Source organism: Podarcis liolepis, assembly GCF_965112155.1.
Source record: "Podarcis liolepis genome assembly, chromosome: 4".
In the NCBI taxonomy this organism is placed as follows: domain Eukaryota; kingdom Metazoa; phylum Chordata; class Lepidosauria; order Squamata; family Lacertidae; genus Podarcis; species Podarcis liolepis.
The window spans coordinates 52,919,871-52,947,380 of record NC_139558.1 but is presented as its reverse complement, the minus strand read 5'-3'; the positions used below and the strand labels follow the sequence as shown (position 1 = coordinate 52,947,380).

At 41.7% G+C, this 27,510-nt stretch overlaps 1 protein-coding gene and 2 long non-coding RNA genes across 10 annotated transcripts in view; 2 read left to right on the top strand and 1 right to left on the bottom strand.

The window, feature by feature from the left end:
- LOC310705604 overlaps positions 1 to 27,510 on the top strand; it is a 328,640-nt gene that overhangs the window by 275,219 nt on the left and 25,911 nt on the right. The window lies entirely within an intron of this gene.
- Positions 10,654 to 17,778, bottom strand: LOC310705529. Of its 2 annotated transcripts, none has more exons than XR_014525369.1 (3): positions 17,687 to 17,778; positions 13,361 to 13,551; positions 10,654 to 11,485 (listed from the first exon to the last, which is right to left on the bottom strand). It is a non-coding gene; the product is annotated as an uncharacterized lncRNA (long non-coding RNA). The 2 variants fall into 2 exon arrangements; XR_014525370.1 differs by having other exon boundaries at positions 13,393 to 13,551.
- The window catches only part of KCNJ15 (potassium inwardly rectifying channel subfamily J member 15), a 32,442-nt gene continuing 25,911 nt past the window's right edge, over positions 20,980 to 27,510 (top strand). For 2 of the 7 annotated variants that reach the window (XM_083500227.1, XM_083500226.1), the window contains exons 1-2: positions 25,973 to 26,263; positions 26,603 to 26,674. The gene's annotated coding sequence lies outside the window, so the exon portion shown is untranslated. Of the gene's footprint in view, positions 21,058 to 25,972; positions 26,264 to 26,286; positions 26,474 to 26,602; positions 26,675 to 27,510 lie in introns of those variants that run through there. The other 5 variants (XM_083500231.1, XM_083500229.1, XM_083500230.1 and 2 more) reach the window with 5 other exon arrangements.

Below are 27,510 nucleotides of genomic sequence, written 5' to 3'. Positions count from 1 at the left end.
ACTGGGATGTATTACCCAGCTGTGGCCAACCTGGTCTGGCTTTCTGGAGACAGAAGCTCCCTACAAATAAAAAAAGGGAGTCTCTTGCTTAATATGAACCCTCAGCAATGCCTCAGAATGTGGATTCACACCCTGTACCACTTTGTTCTGCCTTTTCGATACTAGGCGACGGTGTGATCTGCCATTGCTCGGTCCCAGCTCCTGCCAACCTAGCAGTTCGAAAGCATGTCAAAGTGCAAGTAGATAAATAGGTAGCGCTCCAGCGGGAAGGTAAATGGCGTTTCCACGCGCTGCTCTGGTTCGCCAGAAGCGGCTTCGTCATGCTGGCCACATGACCTGGAAGCTGTATGCCGGCTCCCTCGGCCAATCAAGCGAGATGAGCGCCACAACCCCAGAGTTGGTCACGACTGAACCTAATGCTCAGGGGTCCTTTACCTTTACCTTTAAAGGATTTGCAGGGCTAACACCACTTGTTAAAATAAAAAAGGCTCCTGAGGCTTTGGAAGCTGCTGGACTGCCAAAAATTCAACAGATAAATGCTTTCAGTGGCTACTAACTCTTATGGCTATGTTCTCCATCCACTGTCAGAGACAGTATGGTTCTGAATTCTGAAAACCACAGGAGGAAAGAGTGCTGTTGTTTGTTTTCCACAGGCATTTGTTTGGCCACTGTGAGTGCTGGCAGGCTTCCCTTAGTGTTGTGAGCTTGTGGGGTTAGTCTGCATGATGCCTGAGTGCCTTAAATTTTGGGGAGTCCTGGATCCATGAACCTGAGCCTACGATGGAGGGGCTCCCAGCATTACAAGCCAAGAGGGTCTTGCTTCTTCCATAGGCACAGCCTGAGAGCCAAACTGAGATCCAACATAGAGCTCTCTGCCTCTCGCTCCAGCCCACTGCTTTACTATCTCTGTTACCTCACTCCTAACCTCCTACACTAAGCTTCCAGCCAGCTTTGCTGCTTTTGGTTACACCCTCTCTACTGTAAGCTCTCTTTAGAGGGAGGAACTCTGCTCCATTGGCATCTCACTCCCAGTTTCTTTGACCCTTTGGTGTCTTAATGGTCTATTACCCCAGGCTATCACCTTGTGCAAGAGGCTAGTCCTGGCTTAATTAGCTCTTCACACATCACAGGAATCACCAGCCTGGCTTAGTTAGTCTTTCACACATGATGATTCCAGAGGATTAGAAGCATGTAATGCACAGCTTAAATACACACAGGTCTAGCACAGTTTTAACACTAAGCCTTTATTAAATTGTAACACTAGCTTGATCTGGGAATTCTAAGAGAAATCTAGCACCCACAACTCATATCACTATGTTATGTTCTTTCTCATACAGTGCTTTGCAAAATATACACATTGACAATGTGTGCTTTTCACAAAGCCTTTGTTAGGAATATGGTAGAAAGCCTGCTTGAAATATCAGTGTTATTCTAGCAGGGTTTAAATGACAGTTTATGTGCACAACCTGTTTGATAGACCAATTTGTATTAGCACTGAAGGGAAGCAGCTGCACTCCTTATAAAACAGCACTATAAATATTGTCACTGATTGCCAAATGACAACTTTGGGCTGTGGATATGCACTTGTGTGAGTATTCACACACACCCCTTATGTACTTGAATAACCCTCCTCTGTCAAATTAACACCTCTGTTTCCTGTCAAAAGCAATCAGTGCCTCCCACAAATTAGTACCTGTGATTGCAATGGAAGACTACTCTGCAGTGATACAGGTAATTGACAAGATGATTACAGTAATACCAACAGCATTTGCACCTTATTTGCACAGTTGTACTGAGTAAAATTATAAAACAAACAAAAGCTCCCCATTGTTTGATTCTTTAAGACAGTGGTGTGCAAGACACATTTTCTACATTGTGAGTAACATTCTTATAATGGAGAGGATAGCATACTATATATTGTTACATGCCACCCCAATATCCAAGTGGTGCAAGATTCCAGGAGTTCTAGGCACTCATGCAGAGTCTGTGATGCCTTTGGAAAGGAGGCTCTGTGGAGACTGTGGTGTCTTATGATATATGGTTTATTTACGCATATATACAACCTGAGCCTGCAGTGGAGAGGCAAACAGCATTACACTCCATGAGGTTTTTGCTTCTCCCCTGGCCACGGTCTTGGATGCCAACAAAATCGGCTATGCCCTCTCTCCCTCTGCTCCAGCTTGCTGCGTTTAACACACTGGAAAGCCACCATGAGTTATAGCAGCTTTGCAGGGAAAACATGGGGAAATGGGCACAGGGAATTAATCCCCTCCTCCAGCACTATGGCCCCTGATCCATATTGCTTTTAGCAACACTAACATCGACAGGCATGAAGACATCACAGATGCATTAACAGTCACACTTCAGCATCACATCTAGTTTGGACTTGAATCAGATACAGGCGACATGAAAAATAATCAGTCTGACCTGAGATAAACATGACATCCCGCACTAAAATAAGATGGCTAAGGAGAATCTTAGTGTGAAAATAAAATGTGTCTGTTGAGCCTTTCCAAAAGACCATTAATTTGGCTTGTTATCACTTTTCTACTCCCCCCCCCCACCTGACATATAAGAGAAAGCAAAAATTCGGAAACCAAAGTAGAGAGAGAGAGAGAGAGAGAGAGAAAGAGAGAGAGAGAGAGAGAATGTGCTTGACACTCAAAATACAATTAAATTTCATTTGCTCCCTTTCTTACATCACCTCTATTAGCTGTTATCTACAGAAATGTTGCATACCAAACATGGAGCACTGGTACAGCAAGAGGGATTGCTGGAGGGTACAGCAGCTTCGGAGATGCCTTAAGGAAATAACAGAAGAAGCTTCTATGCAACACCACACGGCTGTATCAAATTAATTCAGAGAAGGTATAATAGGCACAAATGGAATAAGTGGACAAGAAGATCTGCAGATTTGCTTCATGCGAACATCTCATCTGAAGCATTTTAAAGTATCCTTTACTTCAAAAAATGCAAACCTGGTGCTCCCCTGCATGCCTCTTTTATTCGTAATATAAGTGTTCACAACGGGAAAGAAATCATTTTCTAGTCAAATTCTTTCCTTCCTTATGCTTCTAGTTCCAAATGGCCTGGGGGATTTCCCACAATCCCTTATACTGTATTTTATATTGTGGAGACATTGTACGCCCCACTTAGCTTGCTTCTCTGAGTGGGTAGAGATTTGAGTCAGAGAGTCTATCTGGGTTTGGTTTCTTTTGGAAGGAGGTCACAGGAGACTTATGGCATTTGGAAATATTTCTAGATTCCCTTGGATAAAAATGAAACAAAAGCACCTTAGGCAGGTGGCTATATATGCATTTACTATTAAAACGTGAATGCTGAGAACCACAGAAAGCTCACAGATGGTAATCATCTTCTTCTCTCAGCTGCAGTCCCTGTGCCTCCCTTTTGAAATGTAGGAAGGGGAAATTGCCCCAGAATGGAGCAGAGTGGAGGAGACTTGCCCAAGGCGAGCTCCATGGTGTCTCTGCTAAGTTACCCCTCTCTCATTAGCCTTTGTGTCACACAGCCCATGCTTCTCAGGAAGGTCTCTGATGCTCCAGCGGAGATTTTCAGGGGTTACAGAGAGCTGCAGTGTGAGGAGGGGATGGAAAAGTCCCCTTTCACAATCTTAGATCTGCTCATGGTTCTTAAGATCCAGAACACACAGTCCCCTTTCTCTCTCTCTCTCTCCCCCCCCCCCATTTTCTTATGTCTGTTTCTCAAAGTCAAGAAACAAACTGGTTTCATAATTTACTTTTGCTTCCAGGTTTCTTTCTTTCTCTCTCTTTTGCACTGTGGAATCTTATATGCCAGGCCAGTCTATAGCCAGAGGCATAACATTCAGCTAAAGATAGCAAAGGCTCTCAAGATTTCCATCTCAAGAGCGAGTGAATGTGGACAAGAACAACTTGCCTTATCTGCAGGTGAACAACCTTCCTAGCAGAACCAGCCCTTTTCTTGACCTTTCCGTTCTTGTCCTAAAGGAAAACCTGAACAGGTTTTACAAGGGACGGCAACCTTTTGTTCGACACTCTTGATTTGCTTTGTAGCCTGCAAGTTCCATGATATCTCGATCTGGATCTCGCAGTCATTGCTAGATCTTGGAAAGTGTGTATCTCAATATCATAACAAATAATATGGTGTTAAGTAAATGTATGCAAACAACGTCCCTGTTAATGCAATAGTAGTTCTGACATGAATGAAAATAATTACTTAACTGCCAAATGTGGAGATGAATCCTTACACACACTGTGCCATCTGCTGCTCAGCTTACCTGTATCTGTTTGTTTTCTCATTTGCTTACCTGCCGTATGAAAGCTATAAAAACAAGTGCAGATGTAAGAGCATAAGAGACTTTAAAAGTTTAAACAAATGCAAGGCATGAACAACAGTTCTGTGTATACAAGTCCTATTCTAGGCAGGGCAAGCTTTTGCAGAGACAAGAGTTTTTCCTACAGAGGTGTGGTACAGCTTTGGACCTGCTTACCACAGAGCCTAGGACTTGCCGATCAGAAGGTTGGCGGTTCGAATCCCCGCGACGGGGTGAGCTCCCATTGCTCGGTCCCTGCTCCTGCCAACCTAGCAGTTCAAAAGCACATCAAAGTGCAAGTAGATAAATACTAGTGCAAGTAGATAAAAAGGTTGCCGTCCCTTGTAAAAAGGTTGCCGTCCCTTGTAAAACCTGTTCAGGTTTTCCCGCTCCAGCGGGAAGGTAAATGGCGTTTCCGTGCGCTGCTCTAGTTCACCAGAAGTGGCTTAGTCATGCTGGCCACATGATCCGGAAGCTGTATGCCGGCTCCCTTGGCCAATAAAGCGAGATGAGAGCTGCAACCCCAGAGTCGGGCACGACTGGACCTAATGGTCAGGGGTCCCTTAACCTTTACCTTTTAAAAATCAGCCAATCAAAGCCCGGTGCAAAAGACACACAAGCTACACACACCATGCACTGAAAGCACATTTAAACCGCATTCCTCTCCCTTAAGAATCTTGAGAAATGTAGTTAAGAGTGCTGGGAATTGTAGTTCTGTGGGGGGAATAAACTACAGTTCCCGTGATTCTTTGGGGGAAGTCATGTGCTTTAAATGTATGTTGTGTACATAGCCACAATTAGAATTAAGGAACAAGGTGCCTTTGAACATTCCAGGTTTCCCACTTCAGCAGCCTAATTTAGGTGGGAAAAGCTATTTTGTTGCTACTGTAAAACAACTGGGAGTCAGAAATCCTTGTCAATCTCCTGCAAATCACCTGGTAGTTTTATTGTGCATGTGGGGCTCATAGAAGAGAACCAGGAGGAATCCCTTCTGCTGTTGAGAAGTTCTGCACATGTGTCAGAGCTGTTAATCCCTACTGTGGTCTAAAATCATAATCAAGAGAGAGTTAAAGAGGCTTAGCTTGCTGAATCTGATAGGATGGGGACACAGAAGCTTATGCCCTATTGATTTCCATGGGCCTTAAATGCAGTCAAGTTCAAGATCAGATCACCTTTATTCTTTAAGCTGAGAGGACCCTGCAATAGTGATGGTATTTTTTAAAAAAAACTCTAGTAAAATCAGCCAAGGAGTTCATTACAATGGCAGTAGCCTAAAAAAACCCAGAATGCAATTAATCAGAATAAAACTAATACTTTCTGCAGTAGAGTTTATGGAGCGATTAGCATACCAAATGAGGTTGGTTGGTGTTTTTTTTTACAGTCTGCCACATTTATTTCTATGAACCTGCTCAACTTCTGTGCTCTGGTTTCTCTGGATTTTATTCTGCTTCTGCTAAATAATACATTCATTTTCATTAATCAAATAGTGGTTTATCTTTGACTCAATAGGATAAATCACATTAGGGAATAAATTCATCTATATAAAGCAAGCTTCCCTTTCCTTGCCAGTTTGAAAGCAGATGGTGACATTTTCCTTCATTATTTTACTAATTTTTGTGAGGACTTCCCTTGAAAACTCAGATTAATTACAGAGTCTTCGAGACACAGATCCTGATCACAAAAGAGCACCTTTTAGATGGGATCTTTTAATCTAGAAGAAAACAAGCAGGCAATGAATAATTTTGCAGATCTTTAATGATATTATTTGCTACCATCATACAGCTTTGTGGGTAAGGAAGGTGCTTTAAAAAACCAAGAAAATGCTCAGGCTGCATTGCAGTCATCCGCTTTGCCAGTTTCCCATACATTGGTGCAGAATTAACTTACCACAGAGATGTTGTCAGCACTGAATGAGTGTATATAGATGGTTCCCCAAACCTTGAAATTTGACGGGCAATATTTGTGTTGCTTTTTCACAGCTCCTTGTAATAAAGGATGGTGAAGTAAGCTGCTTTGAAGTAGAATTTGATGGGATAGAATATGATGAAGTAAGCTGGTTTGAAGTAGATTTTGAAGGGAAATTCCAGCTAAATGGAGAACAGACTCCCTTCAAGGAAATTTTATTTCCAAGCAAGTGGAAAAGATTGGCATCAATGCAGGACTTCCTGTACACCCACCAGGTTCACTGGAAAACTGGAATGTGTTAGCACTGTCTCCTGATAATGTTCCATAGCCGGGATTTTGCTACATTACTTCGACAGCCTGCTTTTTATATGGCACCATGGCACAGTGCCCTGAACATAGACGTTAAAAATTCCCAACGTCCATTCCATGCTTAATTCCCATGAAAGCTACTATCCTTTGTATCCTTCCGTAGGCATTATCTCATGGCACTCAGCAGGAGTTCTGAGGGAATGTGTAATATTACACTGCACAGCTTTCTCCAGAAATGTTTTGCAGAATTAATCAGGTGTCTACATAATTGCCAGTTCTTTGTTTTTAGAAACTACAGATGGTTGAATTAATTCCTGCCCATCAAAAGTTGTTATTATGTGGTGCTGTTTATTCCCTAATTTCCTCTTCATCTGCAAAAGAATAAGAATAATTTTATTATTTATACCCCAGCCACTCTGGGTGGCTTACATCACATTAAAAATTGTAAAATATTAGACATTAGAATCAACTAAGTTAAGCACTCAGCAGTTTGGAAACAGATGTTTTAAAAGGGACTCTGAGTGATATCCTACAGTAGTCACACTTTATTGTATGGTGAAGCAGAATTATTGTAAGAGTCCCTCAAAGGGCAGGATGGATTTTTAAAATATAAATAAATGAAAATGAAAATGTTTGTGATGAGATCAGTACAAGCACCCTGAATTCTGTCATCAGGAAATCCATGAAAGGATAGAGATAGAATTTTAAATTACAAGAATGGCATAACCACATCTTAGAATTGGTGGTTTTAATATGAGTTGAATGCAAATTGCACAACATCTTGTCTAGTTGACACGAGATTATTCAAGCAAGTTTGGCCTTAAAATGTTCACAAGTGCTATTGTGTGTGGCAATGTTATGAAACCATTCAACAAGCATTCTGCGGTATCCTTGCATAGAAGCAGAACAATTTATCTTTCTTTTTTAAAATAAATTATGGGATATTGTTTTCAGGAAACACAGAAGGAAAACAGAAGGAAAACAGAAGAAAAAATGGCATTTTTTGAAGAACAGAGATGCCATCTAGTGGATGTAATAAAAAGAGAAAGTTGCAGAATCCATTCAATGGCCACCTGGAAGTGCCCAGAAATATATAGAGGAATGGTCTGAAAAGCAACTCCAGAGTCCCTTTTCAGAAGAAAATTGGACTGAATCAATATACTTCCATTTCTGTAACCATTTCAGAATGTTTAATAGATTTGATAAAAGGTTGGTAGAAATCTGATTAATGGCTTCCCTGTTTGTTTTTAACGTTGCATTTTCCTTGTTTGTTCCCCTCTATTGACAGAGAGCTATATTTGACTGAATGATTCTACAGAGAAGTGTAGGAAGCCTGTATGTTTCTTTCACTGATTATATATCTATTCCATCTTACGCTGACAAGATGAAGAGCAGCCATTAAAAGTGGGTTTGCTGGCAATTTTAAAATCTGTCTTGGCACTTTATATAATTTTAGCAAACTGCAGCCTTGCAGATTCTTAACCTACAGCTTTTCTGTATACTGATATGCTAAAAATGCCAATGGGCTTGTAACAGCACAAGAGCCTGTCTTTGATTAAATGAAATAAGGGAGATTTGCTGAGCTTATTTCAGTGGGTTGGATTTTTGCTGAGCTAGACACAATGATTTTTGAAGTGGCAGGTTTACTATGGGGTCACAATTCTCCTGATGGCAAATGATTGCATTGGGCAGGGCGAGATGACACACATTTTCGATCTTTTCCCAGGGCATGTTAATTTGCACTATTAACTACAAGGGGGGCTTTTTACAAAACTACTTGATAATGAAGGACATCATGGTTGTTGTGGTATGTCTGTGTGGTGATGGGGTCTTAGTGACAGAAAACATACTTGGAGAAAGTGGTCTTTTGCAGATTGCATCCTGACTGAACGACTATAATGCATTTTTTAGATTTCAAATTGAAAACCCAGCCTTCCTCCCTGGGTTTTCAGATGGTATCTGAAGAAGTGTGAATGCACGAGAAAGCTCACCAATACCAATAACAAACTTAGTTGGTCTCTAAGGTGCTACTGGAAGGATTTTTTTTTGTTTTATTTAAAAATATAATTATAATACATTACAGACAGTAGTTAAAACCAGTACACCATGAAACTATCAGTTAAAAGTCTAGATAAATAATATTTTAAAAACCTTTGCATTTCCTAAATTTTGAACCTCCGTCTTGTCAGGATTTAGCTTCTGCTTGTGAGCTTTCATGGAGCCCATCACTGGTCCCAGACCCTGGTTCAGTTACCTGAACAGCCTCTCTTGGTTGAGATGGAATAGAGAAATAGGTATGATCTGCATACTGACAACATCATGCTCCAAATACAGTTGTTTGGAGTTATGAATCCAGACAAGATGTCTTTGCAGTGGATTTTCAGTGGGGGTTTGGGAGGGGGCTGCTGTCAAACAACTCATCATTGAATGGATTGCTAAGGCTTCACCTATCTATAGCATAGCCTGTCCATAAGTAAGTATGAGTGGCTGGAGGTTTAACGTTAATATCACTTTTATTTACATAGAGGTGTATAGGGGACCATACCTTGTCAAACCGATCAGGTTTAGTATGACATCGAACAACCCTTTTGTGTTTCAATAGATGCTCAGAAAGAGCCAGGTCCCAAACTTTCCCTTGCCATTCCGTCGGAGATGGACCTCTGGGAGCCTTTCAATTGGGAGGCAATCTCTAAATGAGCCATCCTAAATTGTAGGGCAGTTAGGTCCTTATGTATAAGGGGAGAGTCTAGATCAGCATCTAGTGACAGGAAGGCCAGAGAAGGATTTGGGTTCAGTGATTGACCAATAATATCAAACATCAAAAACGTTTTGCCAGAACCTAGTAAACTTGTCACATGCCCAGTAAGAATGCATGAGCTCCCTTGTCGAAAGCTTTTTGAAAATCCAAGTACACTATACTAACCAGATTACCACTATTTTATATGCTTCTTGAGGACCTGCCCTTGTAGAAACCATCCTGGCACTGCTTCAGACCCATGGTACGACTCCATTATAAGGCAGCTTCTTGTGTAGCAACTGTTGCCTGACCCTGGTTTTGGTGCATCTTTTGGAGTTCATGTGAGGCAAGAGAAACAGCAAGGCGTCCTTTCTTTCTTTTGAGCAAATAGATAAAAGCAGTCATGTAATCCTTGTGTTGTTTAGTTGGGCAGTTAAAAAAATCTTCAAGCAAATCTTCATATATTCTCCATTTTGTTGATAAGTAAGTTGGGAGAAGCCCACTGAGGCAAGATTGTGCCCTCCCCTTGTCTATGGCTTTTACACTATCTCAAGGGCAACGGGGCACTAATCTTCGTTAAATCCTCTAGGTGCTACTCTGAAATTAGTGCTAATAATTAATAGGCAAGTTGGAGCTGAGATTAAAATGAAACATACTGGGTATTCCCAAGGACAAATAGAAGATTTAACTCTTCCTTCACCAGCAAAATGGGTAGATCTACCCATGCTAGCAGAGGAAACCTTTATCTGAAAGACTCTGGTACTGAGGCAAATCACCGTACTAAAATATAGTTTGCTAATATTGCTTGAAATTAGCATACAGAACTATAGTCATGCAACACACATGTGGATAGCATGTATATCTGGACTTTCTGGTTACTGAATGTTGTTAGATTCTTGAGCAGCCTTTTTCAACCTTGTGCCACCAGATGTTGCACTACAATTCCAATCATGCCTGACCACTGGCCCTACTGGCTAGGGATGATGGGAGTTGTAGTCCAACAGCATCTGGGGATACAAGGTTGAGAAAGGCTGATCTGGAGATTCTCATCATTCTTAAAACCAAATAGAACAGAATCTAGGTCCTTGCTTTGATGATTCCAGATGTTAAATGCTTATTGATTATTATTAAATAAATGTTATGAAAACACTCTTGTTCATTATGTGTAAATGAGATGCAGTGAAATTACACATTTTATCATGCCCTCCTGGAGTGACCCACTTGCCTCAGTATTGCACTATAATGGAATCAGGCTTGACGTTTATAGCAAGTAAACAAAATGAATGCAACGTCCAGCTGTGGCGATTTTGGTGTTTTGACCAAGGCCAATGTCACAGATGGTGCCGGTCAGTAACCACACAGTTCAAAGTTATCTCTTTATTAGCAAAAACACAATCTCCACAGACTTGGCTGAGTGTCAGGCCTGATGAGCACAGCAGCTCATTCCCAGTGGTCTTACTCCATGAAATCAGTTGCCGAGTCCAAAGGTCTCCACCTCCCCACAGTGGTCTATGTCTCCTCCTCTCCATGGTTTCCCCCAAGCAATCTCTTCTCTACGCTTTTCATGCCTCTCCTAGTTCTGGGAGATGGGGGAGGGGAGCTTGTCACAGAAGGAAGGGAGACACCCGTGACTCTTCACCAGCCTGACTCATCTCTGCTTCTTGGCCTCTCTCCTCATACTCGCCAGCTTCTGCCTCTGATTCTTGACTTCTCCCTGCCACAGATTGTCCCAGCTCACTAAGCCCTGTTACTTTTTCAGCTTCTGACACCTCTTTCCAGTCTTCTCCCTATGACTGCTCAATGTCATCCCACCACCACTCCCCAGGTTCCGAGCAGTCTTCCCTTGGTGATTCCCCAGCTGATTCTCTCCATGATTCCTCTGCGTTCAATCAGTCCATGGCAGTCAAGATCTATGGGTAAGGATCTTAACCAATTTAATTCAGTCCTTTCCTGCTACTACAAGTCCCAACAGAGAAAGGACTGAAGTTCTGCTGGTGCTCAGTTCTTCTTGGCTAACAGAACTCATGCTCTTCTCCTCATGCTCTTCTGATGGCCCGTGACTGTGGAATGTGTCAAATCAGGGCCAGTCAGTTCCTTTCTGCAACCTTTTTCTGACCCTTGTAAGTACATTCACAGATCAAAGAGCTCTTCAAATTGCCCCTCCAGCTCTGTAGAGAGATTTTCCACTTCAGTACCAGCCATCCCATGGAGTTCTCCTGCATCTAAGAGATGAAAAGAGACACATTCATTTTGCATTATGTAATTGCTCAGAGCCAGTGCTGTAGGGCATATGGAAGCTGAGGGAGCTCCTCATATGGGATCTGCAGGTATGATTCTTTCATATTTACAATACATTTAGACAGGTTTGTATTTGTCTGCCTCACAATCACACTAACCCCCCACTATCTGTTTTATACTTCAGTTTTTGGGACACAGAAAAATTGTGTTCCCTGTAATGTATGAATGGTGGTGGTGTCATCATCACCTGTTTCCTCCCTTAACACCTGAGGCCAAAAATATAACTAATTCCACATCAGAAGAATTAATGACCTTGTGATATCCAGAGTGGAAGCACATACCCATGCATGATTCTATAATATTATCCCTCTGCCTCACTTTTCCATCTGCGGTAATGGGCTACTTCCCAGTAGTTCTGCTGAGTAGCTAAGCTATAGAAAAAGTTCAGCCTTGCAGGGGAACAAAGTGCATTTACTATAGCGCTTAAGAAAATTAACTACCATCCGAGCCTGTAGTGAACAATTGCTAGGAGATTTATGGTTTGAAGAAATGCCATTCCTTACTCCTATCAGCACCTGCTTTGCTTTCTACTCAAATAATGTAATCATGAGACTTTGTTGGCTTTATGGGAGAGAAAACAGCAGTAAAAGGAAATTAACATTTAACTTTCGCTGGAGTACTGATAAGAGTGTAACTGAAACATCAGAATATTTTTTCTAGCTAGATTGACAAATTGCTATGGTTAAAAACGACAATAATTGACTCGGGGTAATTATTGTAACATTGTAAAATGTATCCTCAAGTGTCTAATGTACTCTTAGACAGAAGGATGCAGGTCCTTTATTGAAGCCAATGTAAGCTTTGCATCCTGTGGAAGCTGATGGGAATGTTCTGTCCACTTACAGTCTAGTAATCTCCAAACAGAACTCAGTGTAAGGGAATCTAGAGTTCATCCTGCTTCTACCTCTCTCTTGTTGTTGGGCTGAGAGATGTCTATGTGGGAGAAATTTCCTCCACTGTTGTCCCTTAATGTTTGACCATGCTTCTTGTAGTCTCATTTGGCAGTGTTATGGTTTCATTATTGGTTTATAGGATTGCTAAACAGATCCCAGACCTCAAACTGAATTGGGCTGATTCATGTTGACATGAGATTCAGCTGGTTTGAGTTGAGGCAGCCCTGAATTGCCCCTGGTTGGATTGGGTCCACTTGGAGGTACCTGGGGCTGTCAAAAGCAGGTGGCGCTCTGGTGATGAGTAGATGGAGAAACTTGGTGTGCCCATCCATTGGGACAACTCAGATGCTTCTGTGCAGCTCTGAGCTCCTTGCCCTGACCTTGGACTTCTTGGACTTGAGCTGCTTCTTCTTGACTGGCTAGCTTTACCTTTCCTGGAATCCAGCCTGAGCATAGCAGAAGTTGTGACTCTTATCTGTTATTGAGCCTGTATCTCTTCACTGCCTCGATTAAGATAGCTTCCTTACTCTCAAGTAAAAGCCTAGTCTGGGTGGGAGCCAGGACAACCTTCTGCTTTTTCAACTCACTATTGCTATTTGTTTCCGGCAAAATTTGTCACTCACCTAAATGACAGAATGGCAGAAATAAAGCCACTTCTATAAAAGAGGTAAAGCAGAGGACCAAAAATGGGTGATGGAAAGGAGGGAATTGTTATCTTAGAATCATATTGTATAAAAAGAGTATGTGAAGAAATTGTGAAGTGTTAAATGGTAAACTGTAGAGCTGAAGGAACTTTCCATAAACATTTCCAAAGTTGCTGTAGGATCGTCCTGAAAAGAGATGGCATAGGTACAGAAAGGAAAAATAGATGAAGTCTTCTCCACACAAAGACACAACTATTCCTACTTTGTTTTTTAGCTGTAGGGAAGGTTAGCGACCTTGATCAATTTCGCTGGTGAACACTTTGACTGAGTGAGCTTTCCATGCTGAAATTGCAGGGGGCTTCACATTTCTCTGAATTCTTCAACACGTGCCCATCATGGGATCATCAAAAGGTGGTGTGATGTGATCAAAAGTATTGCTTTCCATAAACTTCCCTGTGAATATTCAAGACAGGAACATCCAGTGACATTCATTCATTCATGCACCACAGTCTTCTTTAAACACAGAGCTTATGAATAAACAACCCTTATGAAAATCAATGGAACAGCAGGCACTATCCACAGTGGGATGGGATTTTACATCCTCTCCCTTGGACAAGTGCATTGCTCAGTCTTAGATTTCATAAATTACATAAACCTGTGATCTCAGAACAAAGAAGGGGGGAAGCTGGTTGGTCTGTGGAATGAATATAGCAGGCATAGTCAGTCCAGTGTCATTTCTATAAGAAAGCAGAACTGGGCATGTTGCTTAGCACTAAGGGTTACCTTAGAACTGAGCTGGACAGTTGCAGCTTGCTTACATGTTTTATGGAATATGAAGTTTGTTTGAAAGTGAAAACTACATTAAGTCCTAAACATGTGTTTGTCTGCAGAAATAAAAAAACCTAGATGAATCCTGTTTATTTGCACAAATAAATATTGGATTAACCTTGCCATTATATCCACTTTGCTGCTCTTTATGAGAAGAAGCCTCCTTTGAGATGCTCTGGGCCTCCAGTGCCTCACTTCTCAGCCTCACTCACGTCACACCCATCATATAGCAATACTGGCACACTTTGTTGTAAGTAAGAGCAACAGGGAAAGTCCACGGGCCAATGCTAGAGTGCATGTCTTAAATATATGAGATCTCAAGTTCGGTCCCTGGCATCTCTAGTTAAGACTTGGAAGAGGTCTGCAAGATAAGAGCAGCCTATGTGGACAAATGTTCTGACTCACTATAAAGTAATTTCATATGGGCTCTAAAGTTCTGTGTAAATGCTAAATAGCATTACTCCTTTCAACTCTAAGAAGCAGCACTGTAGAAATACGTTTCAGACCTGCTAGTACAGAGCCTTTAAATGAAGATGCCTGAAGATTATGAGTTCTGCACCTGAGAAATGGGATAAGTTGCTGCTATTAATTATATTCGTACCCACTTTCTCTTTTAAAATTTATATTTATTTATTACCTGCCCTTCAGCCTAGGGTATCAGGGTAGGTTACAGCATTAAAAACAGTATTAAAAGCAAATTCGCCAAGGATCCCAGGGCAGCAGCATCCAAGGTTCTTCTCCACATCTCATTCTCACAACGACCCTGTGAGGTAGCTTAAGAGAGAGAGTGGCATGAGTGCCCCATGGCAGAGTGGGGCATTTGAATCTGGCTTCCCCTGCTCCTAAACACTATTGTAGGAGTAGCAAATGTGGTTACTTTTCCTCCAGATACTGACCTTGCTCTAAGTATTACACTGCATTGGCTCTGTTGTAGTCCTTATTTGTAGACTGGAATGGATAGAAAATAAAGGAACTTTTAAACAATGATGGCAAGGGAAGTGAATCCAACACATGAGTGAGTCAAAATACAGTGGTACCTCTAGTTACGAACTTAATTCGTTCTGGAGATCCATTCTTAACCTGAAACTGTTCTTAACTAGAGGTGTGCTCTTGCTGCCGCTGCGCCACCAGCACACAATTTCCGTTCTCCTGGGGCAAAGTTCTCAACTCGAGGTAACTCTTCCAGGTTAGCGGAGTTTGTAACCTGAAGCGTTTGCAACCTGAGGTGTTTGTAACTCGAGGTACCACTGTAGCAGGATGCATCAGTGCAAAGGATACTGAGCATAAGTGAATATTTGAGTTTTAATTCACCCAGGGATTAAGAAGCAATTTAAGGTAGACATGAAAATATACTAGATTAGAGTAAATCTTGAAGATTCTGAAAGGCACAAGATAGAGTGTTTATATAGTGCCAGGAATGTATTGATCTGTTATAGGTCATTACCTAGAGAAAACATGCTCCTGGCTTGAGATGCAGTCTTCTGTGTTTAGTGGTATTCATCATTTTTGTGTCCATTTATATGCCCTATAAATCTCCTGCAAAACAGCTGCAATTTGGTGGTGAGTGCAGTGCAAAAGCATAATAAGCGAATTCTTGTTTATTACCTGCAGCGATGCTCAGATGGTGACAGCAGTCATGAAATTAAAAGACACCTGCTTCTTGGGAGAAAAGCGATGACAAACCTAGACAGCACCTTAAAAAGCAGAGACATCGCCTTGCCGACAAAGGTCCGTATAGTTAAAGCCATGGTTTTCCTAGTAGTGATGTATGGAAGTGAGAGCTGGACCATAACGAAGGCTGATCCCCGAAGAATTGATGCTTTTGAATTATGGTGCTGGAGGAGACTCTTTGAGAGTCCCATGAACTGCAAGAAGATCAAACCTATCCATTCTGAAGGAAATCAGCCCTGAGTGCTCACTGGAAGGACAGATCCTGAAGCTGAGGCTCCAATACTTTGGCCACCTCATGAGAAGAGAAGACTCCCTGGAAAGGACCCTGATGTTGAGAAAGATGGAGGGCACAAGGAGAAGGGGACGACAGAGGACTAGATGGCTGGACAGTGTTCTTGAAGCTACTAACATGAGTTTGACCAAGCTGTGGGAGGCAGTGGAAGATAGGAATGCCTGGCGTGCTCTGGGCCATGGGGTCATGAAGAGTTAGACACGACTAAACAACTAAACAACTACATGCTCATAAAAATGCCTCTTGGCATTGCACCAATATTATTTGCTGTCCTTCTTAGGAAAGACAGTTGACCTTCAGACACAAAACAAATTAGCATCAGAATTCTAGGAGAAATAGGAAGGGGAGAACGCCGTGCAAAAACCTAGTTGAAATGATTTCCCTGTTCACACACTATATGCATGGGAATGATTATTGGGGGGGGGGGTAGAGCCATGTCACGGGACATGCCACCCTCAGCATCTCATGCACACCTGGTCCTGCCTCCTCCATGTCCATGCACCGAGCATGGGTGCCTTCAAAGAGGTGCCTATGAATGGGCAAGTGAGTACACATAGGTGCATGTCACAGAGTTCAATCCAGTGACAAGGGTGATGCTGGGGCAAGCACAGCACTGAAGTCCTGCTCCACAGTAATTGCGTCCAGCCCCTTAAAGCATGTGAAGGGTGCCAGTGTTTTCTCAAACAAAGGTGAAACACGCAGTCTGAGTCTATGTACATTTATTCAGCACTACATTCCACTGTGTTCAGTGTCTATGTGAGCATAAGACTGCAGCCAAAGAACTCTACCCATTCATCTTGTGGCATAGCAACTAATTCTACTGTGAACAGTGATGACTAGAACCATCTTTTCCCATGCATCCTGATCTGCAGTACTGCAGGACAAACCATTGTTATACCAGAACAACCAAAATTGGCAGGGTGCAAGGAGAGAAATGGAATCTTCCTCTTAGCCCAAGGACCTGGGGCGGGTTTGTGATGTGAATTGCAATAGATTAGTGACACAGTGGGGAAAGGCTGTAGCTTAGTACTAGGAGCATTTGCCTTACATGCAGAAGGTCCCAGGTTCAATCTGTGGCGCCTCCAGGTAGAGATGAGAGAGAAGCTTGCCTGAAGCCCTGGAGAGCTGCTGCCAGTCTGTGTAGACAGTACTGAGCTAGATAGACTCTGTATAAGGCACCTTCTTATGTTCCTAATTTTAAATCATTGCACACTTCACATGTGCATAGTCTCAATGTACCAAGGCTTCCTTTAAAAAGAAGAAGAAGAAGCAGATTTTGCAAAGAAAGAAAGAAAGAGGGGGAAAGTGAAGACACCAACCCCATAACAAAAAATTCTGCAGGTCAGGCTTCCTTGGGACATGGGGCCCAAGTTGTACAAGGTTCTTGCTCCTGTGACAGCTTTTGTCCACCTTGTGCCTTACAGATGTTTTGGACTACAATTGCCACCATCTCCAGCCAACAAAATAAGGTTTAAATGGTCTAAAAAGGGAGAGAAAGGACAGGGGACCTAAGGCTCAGTGCAAACAACCCATGTCTCGTGCCCCCTGGGCCACCTCCTAACAACTCCCCTAGTTGTTTACTGTTTAGTTTCTTACACAAATAGCACGCCTGGATAGCTTAGTTGGTTAGAACAGGGTGCTGATAATGCCAAGTTTGCAGGTTTGATCCCCGTATGGGACAACTGCTTATTGGACTATCCCTCCCAATTCTACAATGCTCTGATTCTATGATTCCCTGAGGGCAAAAAACATACAATGCAGTGCTTATATAAAATGTCAAATGATGCTAGCACCTACTTCTGTTTTAGAGCATTGGTCCATATATGTGGGCAGGGATGGGCCACGGTGCCATCTCCTGCCACTGCAGAGCCACTGCTTCCATGGGATCTGCCACTGCTGCTTCTCCTCACTTTTCCAGTGGTGATGGGTCACCCATGCGGGATTCCTGTTCACCTCAGTGGGCTGGCCCTATACGTGGGAAAGACTCAATCATACTTAGCTTCTCTCAATACATGTCCATGCAACTAAGCAGGTGTGGCAGTGGTGGTCACTTGCGGCAGTTTGCATGCACTCGGCATGCTCCCCCCCCCCCGCCCCATGCTTGACGGATTCTGACTAGGAAATGCAAAATGTTGGAAGTGGCTATCAGCCAAAATAGTAGCTATAAAGTTTTAAAAGCCATCTGAAGGTTGGAGTTTATGCAACCAGTCTTGAAAGCAAGATAAAGTACTTGTCCATCCAGAGGCTTTATCTTTCATAATTAGCACAAATTAGCTAATAATTAACTTACTATTGGTTAAGCACTGCACTTTTTAAGCCCCAATATCGACACTTCCTAGGAATTAAATGAAGCTTTACAGAATTAAATTTGACTTATCTGGGAGCAGGATTAAACACAAAAAAACTCACTCCTAATCAGTAATGAAAAGCTTCTTTTAAGCAAACTTCCCATTCATAAAAAAAAATTTTTGAAGCACACTTATTTTGAGTTGAGTTGTCCTGTAAATATGAAGAGCAGATTGTGTTACTTGGAGGCTTTCGCTTCCCAATAGTTCCTTCCAAAACCTTGCATGTAAAAGTACCACCATCTCTGGTCTAGCACATTCACTTTCACTATTTTAAGTACTTAGGAACATATGCAAAGCATACTGGATCAGACCAATGGCCCATCTAGTCCAGTATCATGGTGGCCAATCAGAAACCCCCAAGTAGGCCCTGAACACAAGATCAGTCTCCTCTCCTGCAGTTTCCAGCAACTAGTATTCAGAAGCAAACTGCCTCCAGCAGTGGAGGTACATTGTAGTCATCATGATTAGTAGCCATTGTAATGTATGATAAAGTATTGTAAAGTACAGTAAAGCCTGAGATTCCATTTAAAAGAAACTGAAATAAGGCTTGAGATTGGAGTTTATAAACATGCTCACAAGCAGTATTTTATCCAACGTATCAGAATTCTTACACTTCTGCAGAAACTGATTGTATCCACATCAGTATAATGCTCCATTTTCTCTTATTTGTTTTACCAGACACCCCCCTCCCAAAGGGCTTAACACATCATCAAACATCTGCTCAGACATGTCTATCAATCTTTTCTCTTGAAGCGTCTATCATTAAGATATGGATTCAATAGGCAAAATGCTGAGCAAAGGGGTTTCAAAATGGTGTTTTTCATTTTTAATGACTTGCTGCTGCAACTGCCATTTTCAAGGGAAAATACAAATTGCAAAATTCAACTTGGTCCAAAGCAGCAGAAATTCAGTATGAAAAGTATTTGTGGGGACTTTGGAAGGAGAAGCACAGTACGAAGACAACAGGAACTTTCTCTAGCATTAAAATCCAGCACCTTGTTGTCAGTCTTTGCTGCAGTTTGAGATAAGTAACTGATCTCAGAAACAATATTTGCAGTAATATCTTGACACAGCAAGGGTATTCAAAGGTGAAGTGCTGGTTAATTAAAAACAGCCTTTTGGATGTAACTTCACCACTGGTTCTCCCCTGCCCTCTGTAATGGAGATGAGTCTTGATACCCTTGAATATGATCCAAATTTTAATGTATTTTTTTAAAAGCCTCACATAATTGTTTCCTAACAATCTGGCCAAAACGGATAAATGAAGTTCATTATTTTTGGCACCTGTGTTGATAATAACAAAAAAATATATTATTTACCGGATAGTTTGCGGGAGTTTTTATTAAATCACTGCAGTCTATTAGGTAAACATGGATTTGCCACACTGCGTGATTGAACAAGCATATACACAAGCTTCTTGAAATATTACGCAATTAAAATTTTATTGGAGAAATAAAATAATAATAATCTGGACCACTAATCAGGAGTGGCATCTTGACTATGGAGTTGGCACAGGGAGTGCTCCCTAAAGCTTTGTTGCTATTCAGTCTCCATCCAGTACAAAGATAATGTAGCAGCAGCCAGGATTGTCTTCAGATCACCCCATTTGTTGCCCTTTCATATGGCTTTGGCAATAGCATGTGCAGACATACATTTATCTGTCCCAACACCACCATTGACTTGGACATTAGTTGATTCACGAATTCTTGAGAACAGGCATTTTTTTTACGAGAAATAAACTGACCACAGTTGAAGACACTATGGATACCTGGAAATTCAGTTTCTGTTTCTTGTGGGTCCTTTAGAACAGAGATCAGGAACCTGTGGCCCTCCTGATGTTGCTGGACTACAGCTCTCATCAACCTGACCATAGGCCATGCTGGCTGGGGCTGATGGGAGTTGGAGTCCAATAATATCTGGTCAGTCACAGGTTCCCTATTCCTGCTTCAGACTCACTGCTAGTGGTCAGAACGTGCTGTGGTGATGGTCAAAGAGAAACAACAGCATGGGACGACCTGTTTTGAAATGGACTTGTAGTGAAAAGATGAACAGAAGGATTTTGAGGTTCCGCCATGACACCCATGACTTGAACAATGAGCATGATGCTCTTTTTATTCTCTCACTCGCCTTACACCTTCATAAACACATTCTCCCATATCCACTGAGCAAAAACTAATTTGCCAATAAGAATGCGTATAGTAGTGCTGCTTCAGTTGCTCGTATTGAATCTTGACCATGAAACATTGACGCCATATATGCTGCTTGGACTATGAGCCCATTGGAACCCTGACATTTCCTCCTGCAAATTTCCTTAAGACAATCTGTGGGCCTTTAACATTCTTTCTTTTATTGCCATTGAACACCCTGATAAAATATGTACTCGGGGGTGTTCAGTAATGCTGGATCCTAAGATGATGAAGAGTTTCTTTATCAGTCCCACATCTCAGTCTGCTTCCAGCTGGCCTATGACTGCACCAGGGCGGGGGGAACCAAGCCTACAATATTGTGAGAGCTGCTGGGAGATAATGCCATGATTTTCACTGCATTTTCCACCAAGAACTATGTTCACAACAACAAGCAACAGTTAAGATACGGGTCTAACAATTATTCTCAAGTTGCGCATTAAAATATTGGCACATGTTTCTGTTTCTTGTCTAATCATTGTTGCAAACAGAATCAGACATCTTCGCTGCAATCTTCTCTTCAGAAAATGGGACTTTTGGTGTTACCAGTATTTTTGTCATAGATTAATAGCCATGTTCTTCTGGAAAGTTTTGCTGTTATCTGTGGGAAATGTGAGAGATTTCTTGCATCTTAGAGGTATGTACAGTTTTTTGGCAGGGTAGAATGGGGGCTTCGCTATTGTTCCACAACAGTTGTGGGATCCATGCACTGTACATTTTAATGTCTGCTGCTTTATAATTGATTAACTCAGCAAAAGCTGTGCCCTCCCACTGTGCTGGTGTTTCCTGCCGAGTCACTTGCCTAGAGCTTTATAAAGCCCCAAATACACATTTTGCACTCTCAGTGCTCTCATCACATCAGAACTTATTCTTGAAACATTTTTGCTGTCATTGCTATTTTGATCGCTTGTTCCATTACCCATTTTTCTTTCTTTTTTATTGACAATTTATAGAAACATTATATATTTTGTATGTTTTAGCATTAAAACATCACATTATAAAATGGATCAAGGGGTAAAATTGAATATACTCAGAAAACAAAACCCACAATATTTTTCATTGTATATGGATTTGACCGGCTATTGTGATGAGTTGTTGAGGTTACTTGTGCTTATTAAGTTCCACTTCAGTCCATTTTCTTTCTTCTTGTAATTTTGCAGAGTTGCACTTCTTTGAAGGATCTCCAGCCCCATCCTACCATTGGCTTTGTAGGTGTTCTGCGGGTCAATGTCTATTGATAGTATGTCAATATTTATGGATTCTCTGAGATGGTTGTCCAAGATAACCAGGTAATTCTGTCTCACCTTGATTAAAAAGATGTCCCTTTCATCCCCTTGATCACAATCTGATCACGTTAACTTTTTCATACTTCTTTCTACCATTACAGATTTCTTCAGATACTGTATGTAAAATCTGGACGAGATTATAATTCATTGCCATTTCCTCATACTTGTCATAATGGTTTGAAGTATTTACGCACCCACACCCACATAGGTTTATCCCCCCTGGCCAGCATTTTTCCATAGATTTTAAATAAGGTAGCAAGTATGTAGCAAGGAAGTGTCATCACTATGCAAGTTCATCAAGCCTGTGGTTTCGACTGAGGATGGGGTTGGAAAGGAGCTGGGAAAATGTTGGGTCTTCTCATAGCAACAGCTTTAATACCCCAGGAACAGCACTCCAGGAAGCCTGCACCAGCTTGAGCAAAGACAACAGATACCCCCACATCCTTTTTGCAAGTGGCAATCAGAAGACATGTGCCTACCAGTCATTTGGGGTTACTGTGCCACTTTCAAAGCAATTTTTCCTTAATGTTAGGGTGAAGTTCTGAGGGTTACATTTGTACATGGGGGCTGCATACCGGTGGTTGGTGGAGACCAGAAAAAATATGTGCATGTCATAGGCAAAAATGAGTGAATCAATGGATGCGACTCTTACCTTTATATTGTAGACCACATTCCAGCCACACAAAAAACCGGTGGGTTCTACACACCCATTTCTCTATCCACCACCCAGGGACCAAGGGGTATTATAACAGTTTAATGACATATTGTAGCTGGGCAAAAGCCACCCACAGAGGGTGTGGAGCAGGGTAGGTTAGGGGTGAGACCTGGCTAGTGCCCTGAGGACCAGATGAAAAGGCTTGGAGGACAGAAGTTCCCTGTCCCTATGTTAGTGTAACTTTAACTTTTGGTAGTCTCAGTGATTTTCTTGATTCTTGACACTATCGTCCAAGTATTTACACAAGTCCAATAGTTCAACAAAACTTGCCCTGAATTTTGCAGTCTCTGAGAAGAGTCAGATGACAGTCCTTTAGACCACCATGTAGTGATATTTCCTTCCAGAATCACTAATTGAGAACTCAATTTTTCACAGGCCGTAAAAGTTTGAAAGGTTAAATACTCAGCTAGCTGTAAAGCCTCATTCCATTTTTAGCAGCGAGATCTGGCTTGCTGAGAAACTGATGGATTCAGAGGCAATTTGAAGGTGCATATGTTGCACACACATTTTAACTCTACCTTTTCTCTAGTGAGCTTAGACCAGCATGCATGGTTTCCCCATTTTGTTCACAGGACAGCCCTGTGAGGTAGACTAAGCAGCACTCTTCAATTTTGAGTCCCCAGTGTTGTTGGGCTGCAACTTCCATAATCCCCAGCCAGTTTAGCCAATGGTCAGAGATGATGGGAGTTGTGGTCCAACAAAGAGTGGAATAGAGTAAGTGATGGGTCTGACCTGACTTAAGGTCATCTAGCAAGTTTCATGAATAGCCCTGGTCTGACGTGCTTACAACTGCACCATACTTGCTCTCTAACGCCCCCTGACTCCCTATGGCATTGCGATGATAAAGGTCACCTTGTGTTGGAAAATTCCTCAAGATTTGCATTTGGAATGCATTGCAGCTTGGATTGACTGCTAATTGTACTAGGAGGCGAAAGAAGAATGTTCTTCTGCATTGATAAGGGGGGGGGGGAGAATGCGGGAAAAAACCAGTCTTCTGGAGGAGCCCTCATACAGCCTGCCCAACTTCCTTTACACCCTCTAGGCGCAACTGCTATCAACATTCTTGGAAGTCTAGGCCCTCACAGGTACTTGTTAGGCCTTTGGAGTTTTATTTTTTAAAAGTTCTCATTTCTTTTAATTTACCAATATATCTAGGGAGCCCTCCAGGTATGTTGAAACTTGCTCCCTTATTTGGGAGTTGCCTCATTTGGCTTCCAGACTGATGGACACGCAACCACCTGCATTTGCTACTAGAAGGAATGATGCCCAGCCCCAGCCTGTCCCTCTCCCCTGGCTAATGTTCTAATGAAAACAGAAGCAGGGTCAGAGGCCATTTTATGGGCCTCCAGGAACCATCCCTAGATAAAAGTTTATTGTTCACGCTGGTAATTTAAAGCAAAGGTCTCTGGCTATCTATGTATTGATAACATGATAATTCTTTATCCGGGTGCCTGCTTAAGTCTGCACACAGTCCACCGATACTATAGAACAGAGCAATAAATTTAGCCATTCAAATAACTACCACAGATGATCGCACAAACCATGCTTTGTTTCTCAAAAGTTCATTTTATTGGCGTAGCGTGGTTGTGGGGGGCACAGGGGCGGTTATCCTGGGCCCAAAATTGTTAGGGGCATAAAAAATTCAACACCCAGTGCTGCCTCAATACAGCAGTGCACTTCCATCACTGGGCTCCACTGAAAATGGCTTCTCCATGCGAACAGAAAGTGACCTCTCCAGACAACAGAATGACTCTTCTTCTCTTATGTCTGGGCTTGCAATCTCCTGGGTGACATGGACACTGTTAGGCAGTTGAATGTGCATGTGTACTTCGTTTGCCTCTCACCCCCCCCCCCATGTGGCCCTGGGCACTGGCAACCCATGCTATGTCACTGGTTGATTGTGTTTTTCATTTGCTCTTCGCTCATGCCTTTGTAGCTTGGAAAGAGGTTCTTCCCATGTGTCTCTAAGCAGAAAAGCCATGTGACTGACTGGGCTGCTGGATAGTCAGTCCTGGTAGGAATGCTTTTACTCCATTTGTTGTTATGAGGCCTGCCCTGCACAGCCACTATAGCAGATATGAGAGGAGTCAGGACTACTTCAAAAGCAGCCCTATGTAGTAGCATTAGCCTAACAGAATCATACATTGGTTCTAAGCCTGCTCAAAGTTGTTTCCCTGAAGGCAAGGGCAGCAACAGGGAGCATTTCTTACTTTGAGGAACTTTGTGTTTGTGTCTAGGCTTAGTATTTGTTTTGTGACCTTCCTAGAGAGGGGGAGAGTGAACAAGCAACAGTGATTCTCTATAATACATTTCTGTTGTTGTTGTTTAGTCGTTTAGTCATGTCCGACTCTTTTTTGTTTAATTATTTACTTTTTTAAAAATTGGGGAATTGGAAGGAGCAATAGTGGATGTCTAGTGGATATGTTGCAACAAACTCTGTGTTAACCATTTCCCTACATTCACTTATTAAAAGCTGCAGCGACTGCTGGCTGGGGTGGGGCAAGTCCAATAGAATGTCTTCTGACTGTCAGTGAGGGAGCCGGAAGCACCCCACCAGGGAGAGTATTCCACAAATGGAGAGCCACCACCAAGAAGGCCCTGCCGCAGGCCATTACCAATCAGGCAGCAGCCCAGCTGATCTTGGGACCCGAGATGGTTGATATTGGGGGAGTTGCTTCTTCAGGTTGGGAGTGCTTGAAGGAGGTTCAGAAATGTATCAAACATATCAGAAAAAGTTAAAAATTAAAATACCCTTCCAAATCTCTGAGGCAAATCTAGAACTTTGGGACCAGCCTATTTCACCTCAGATCCAAATTGCCTTGTATTCTGAATAGCCTGAATAGCTCCAAAGTAGGGCCGTTCACTTTAGGTTAGTGCTTCATCTGGGGCTTTTACATACTCCTACTATTTTGGCATACTGTTGAGACTAGCTTTTAATCTGAATATAGTTGTTGTTGTTGTTGTTGTTGTTCTCCTATTGGTGGCTATGTTAGTGCTTTCTTTATTCTGCTCCTGGATTTATTGTATTTGAATTGGTTATGATTGTGTTTTTATTAAAGCTGCTTTGGGGACCCTTTTTAGGGCCACAAATCAATTGTAATTGTTTTTGTAAACAAGCGGTTTTTTAAAAAAAAGTGAAAGGTAATGTGTATATCAGAGAACAATATTCCAGGGCTAGCAGACTGAGTCTTCTGAAAGGCGAATGTCTCCTATTTCGCTCTACATTTTATTGATTTACTTCTGGAAATCACATCAAAAACCATAATGCCCAAGACATCCTGGAACCATTAAGAGTGGCAAAATATAGCTCTCTTTCTCAACACTCAGTGTTTCCCAATGTTTAATTCTCATGTCTTGTAAATAACAAAGGAAATGCCACACACAAGAGATCAAAAAGAAACAGCAGTGCCAGCAATCAGCTGGGAACCATCGATATTCTGGGCTATCGACTCTGTCCATGGTTATTACCAGACCTGCACATTAAGCTAGACCTGCTGTGTATTTGCCTCACAATCAACCTGCTATTTCCCTAAAAGGAAGGAATATTCAGCCATTTCTCTTTCTCTTTTTCAAAAGGATAATATCAAGATTTTTACACTTGTTTATTTGGGCAATAAGGTAATGAAAGGACTTTGATCAAGTTTCTTCAAAGATTAACTGACATCCTCTGAAAGTACATCAGTTTCTTTTCAATCAGGTATTTGCTCAGCTCCTGACAGGGTGTTGAATTCATTAGAATTATACGGTTTCCTGGTCTTCGCTGTAGGTTTCCTTAAGACATGCTGCTGAAATCACAAAGTCTCCTCTCAGATTCCTTCCCTCCCTCTGGCTTCCTCATTCAGGTAATTCCAACTCAGAAAAGGCTCTTTCTAACTTGTTTTTGACTGACAGCAAGTACGAGGGGACGTTGGGTGGGAGTGTGGAGGGGAAGGAGGGCTTTCAAAAGCACGCACAGATACATTACCTGAGGGACACACTCCTTCAAGGAAGGGCCATCCAGCTTGACATGAGAGTAACTTCAAGAAAGGAATCTGAACTTTGCTCTTTTACAGGTAGGTAAGAGGAAATTATAAGGAGGAATGCATAGTTCCTTAGCAATAGCTGAACAACATTGCACAGAAATGCAAAGCTGATGATTAAGACTTGTCCTGATTATTTCTTTTTTTTTATCCCTTTTAAAGTTACTCAAACTATCTGGGAAGCCAAGCTTGCTGAGTGCTGATGAAATTCTGTCTGGGGAAAGAAAAATAAAGGTATGTAGTTCTTGATGGGTTATCCTGATGATCTGAGGTGCTACAGGGTGGTGACGGTGATAAATCCCTGAACTTTACTTTGCCAGTCCTTTTCTTGGGCCACTGGGTTTTTTGTTTTGTTTTGTTTTTTTAAAGAGTTTCCAAATGCTTATTCTGCTCAAAGACCCTGGTGTTGTTTTTCTGTTCACTTTTCCTTTTGGTTATTTAAAAAAAAATCATCTTTAATTGCTGTATTTCTTAACTCGATCAGAACTCTTTAAAGTCTCTATTAACTATGTGCATAAGAAGGTATTCCACAAGAGTTTTTGTACTAATTATAAGGAGGCATAAAATAAACAACACTTGCATGAAGAATACGACCGTCTTATTTCCAAGCGTATGAAAAGTGAGATAGAATTGCAAAGCCCACCATTAATTTGCGGCAACTTAGTCATATATCCCCTTTTAGAACGTACGCCTTAAAACAGATTTATAGCAAAATTAATATTTTCCACATTGTGCTAATTCCAGAAAACAACAGATCTAGATGTTTAATGCGAAACGGGAAGATGTATGCTATTTTTAACTTCAACAGGTTAACCTTTTTCTGTTTGATTTATTGATATAAATTGTGCCCCTTTGCTGTTCAAATCATGATGCCTTTACTTTCAGTATCTCTACTATTCATGTTTTAAGCCATCAATCTTAAACAGAGGAATGAACATTAAACAATACCATAATAAATAAATGCCTTAGTTCACAACTAGATAAACATCTTAGTGCACAGCTTACATTCAATTCCCGTTCATTTATATGGCAGAATTAAGCACATGATTACATTTCTCACATTAAAAATA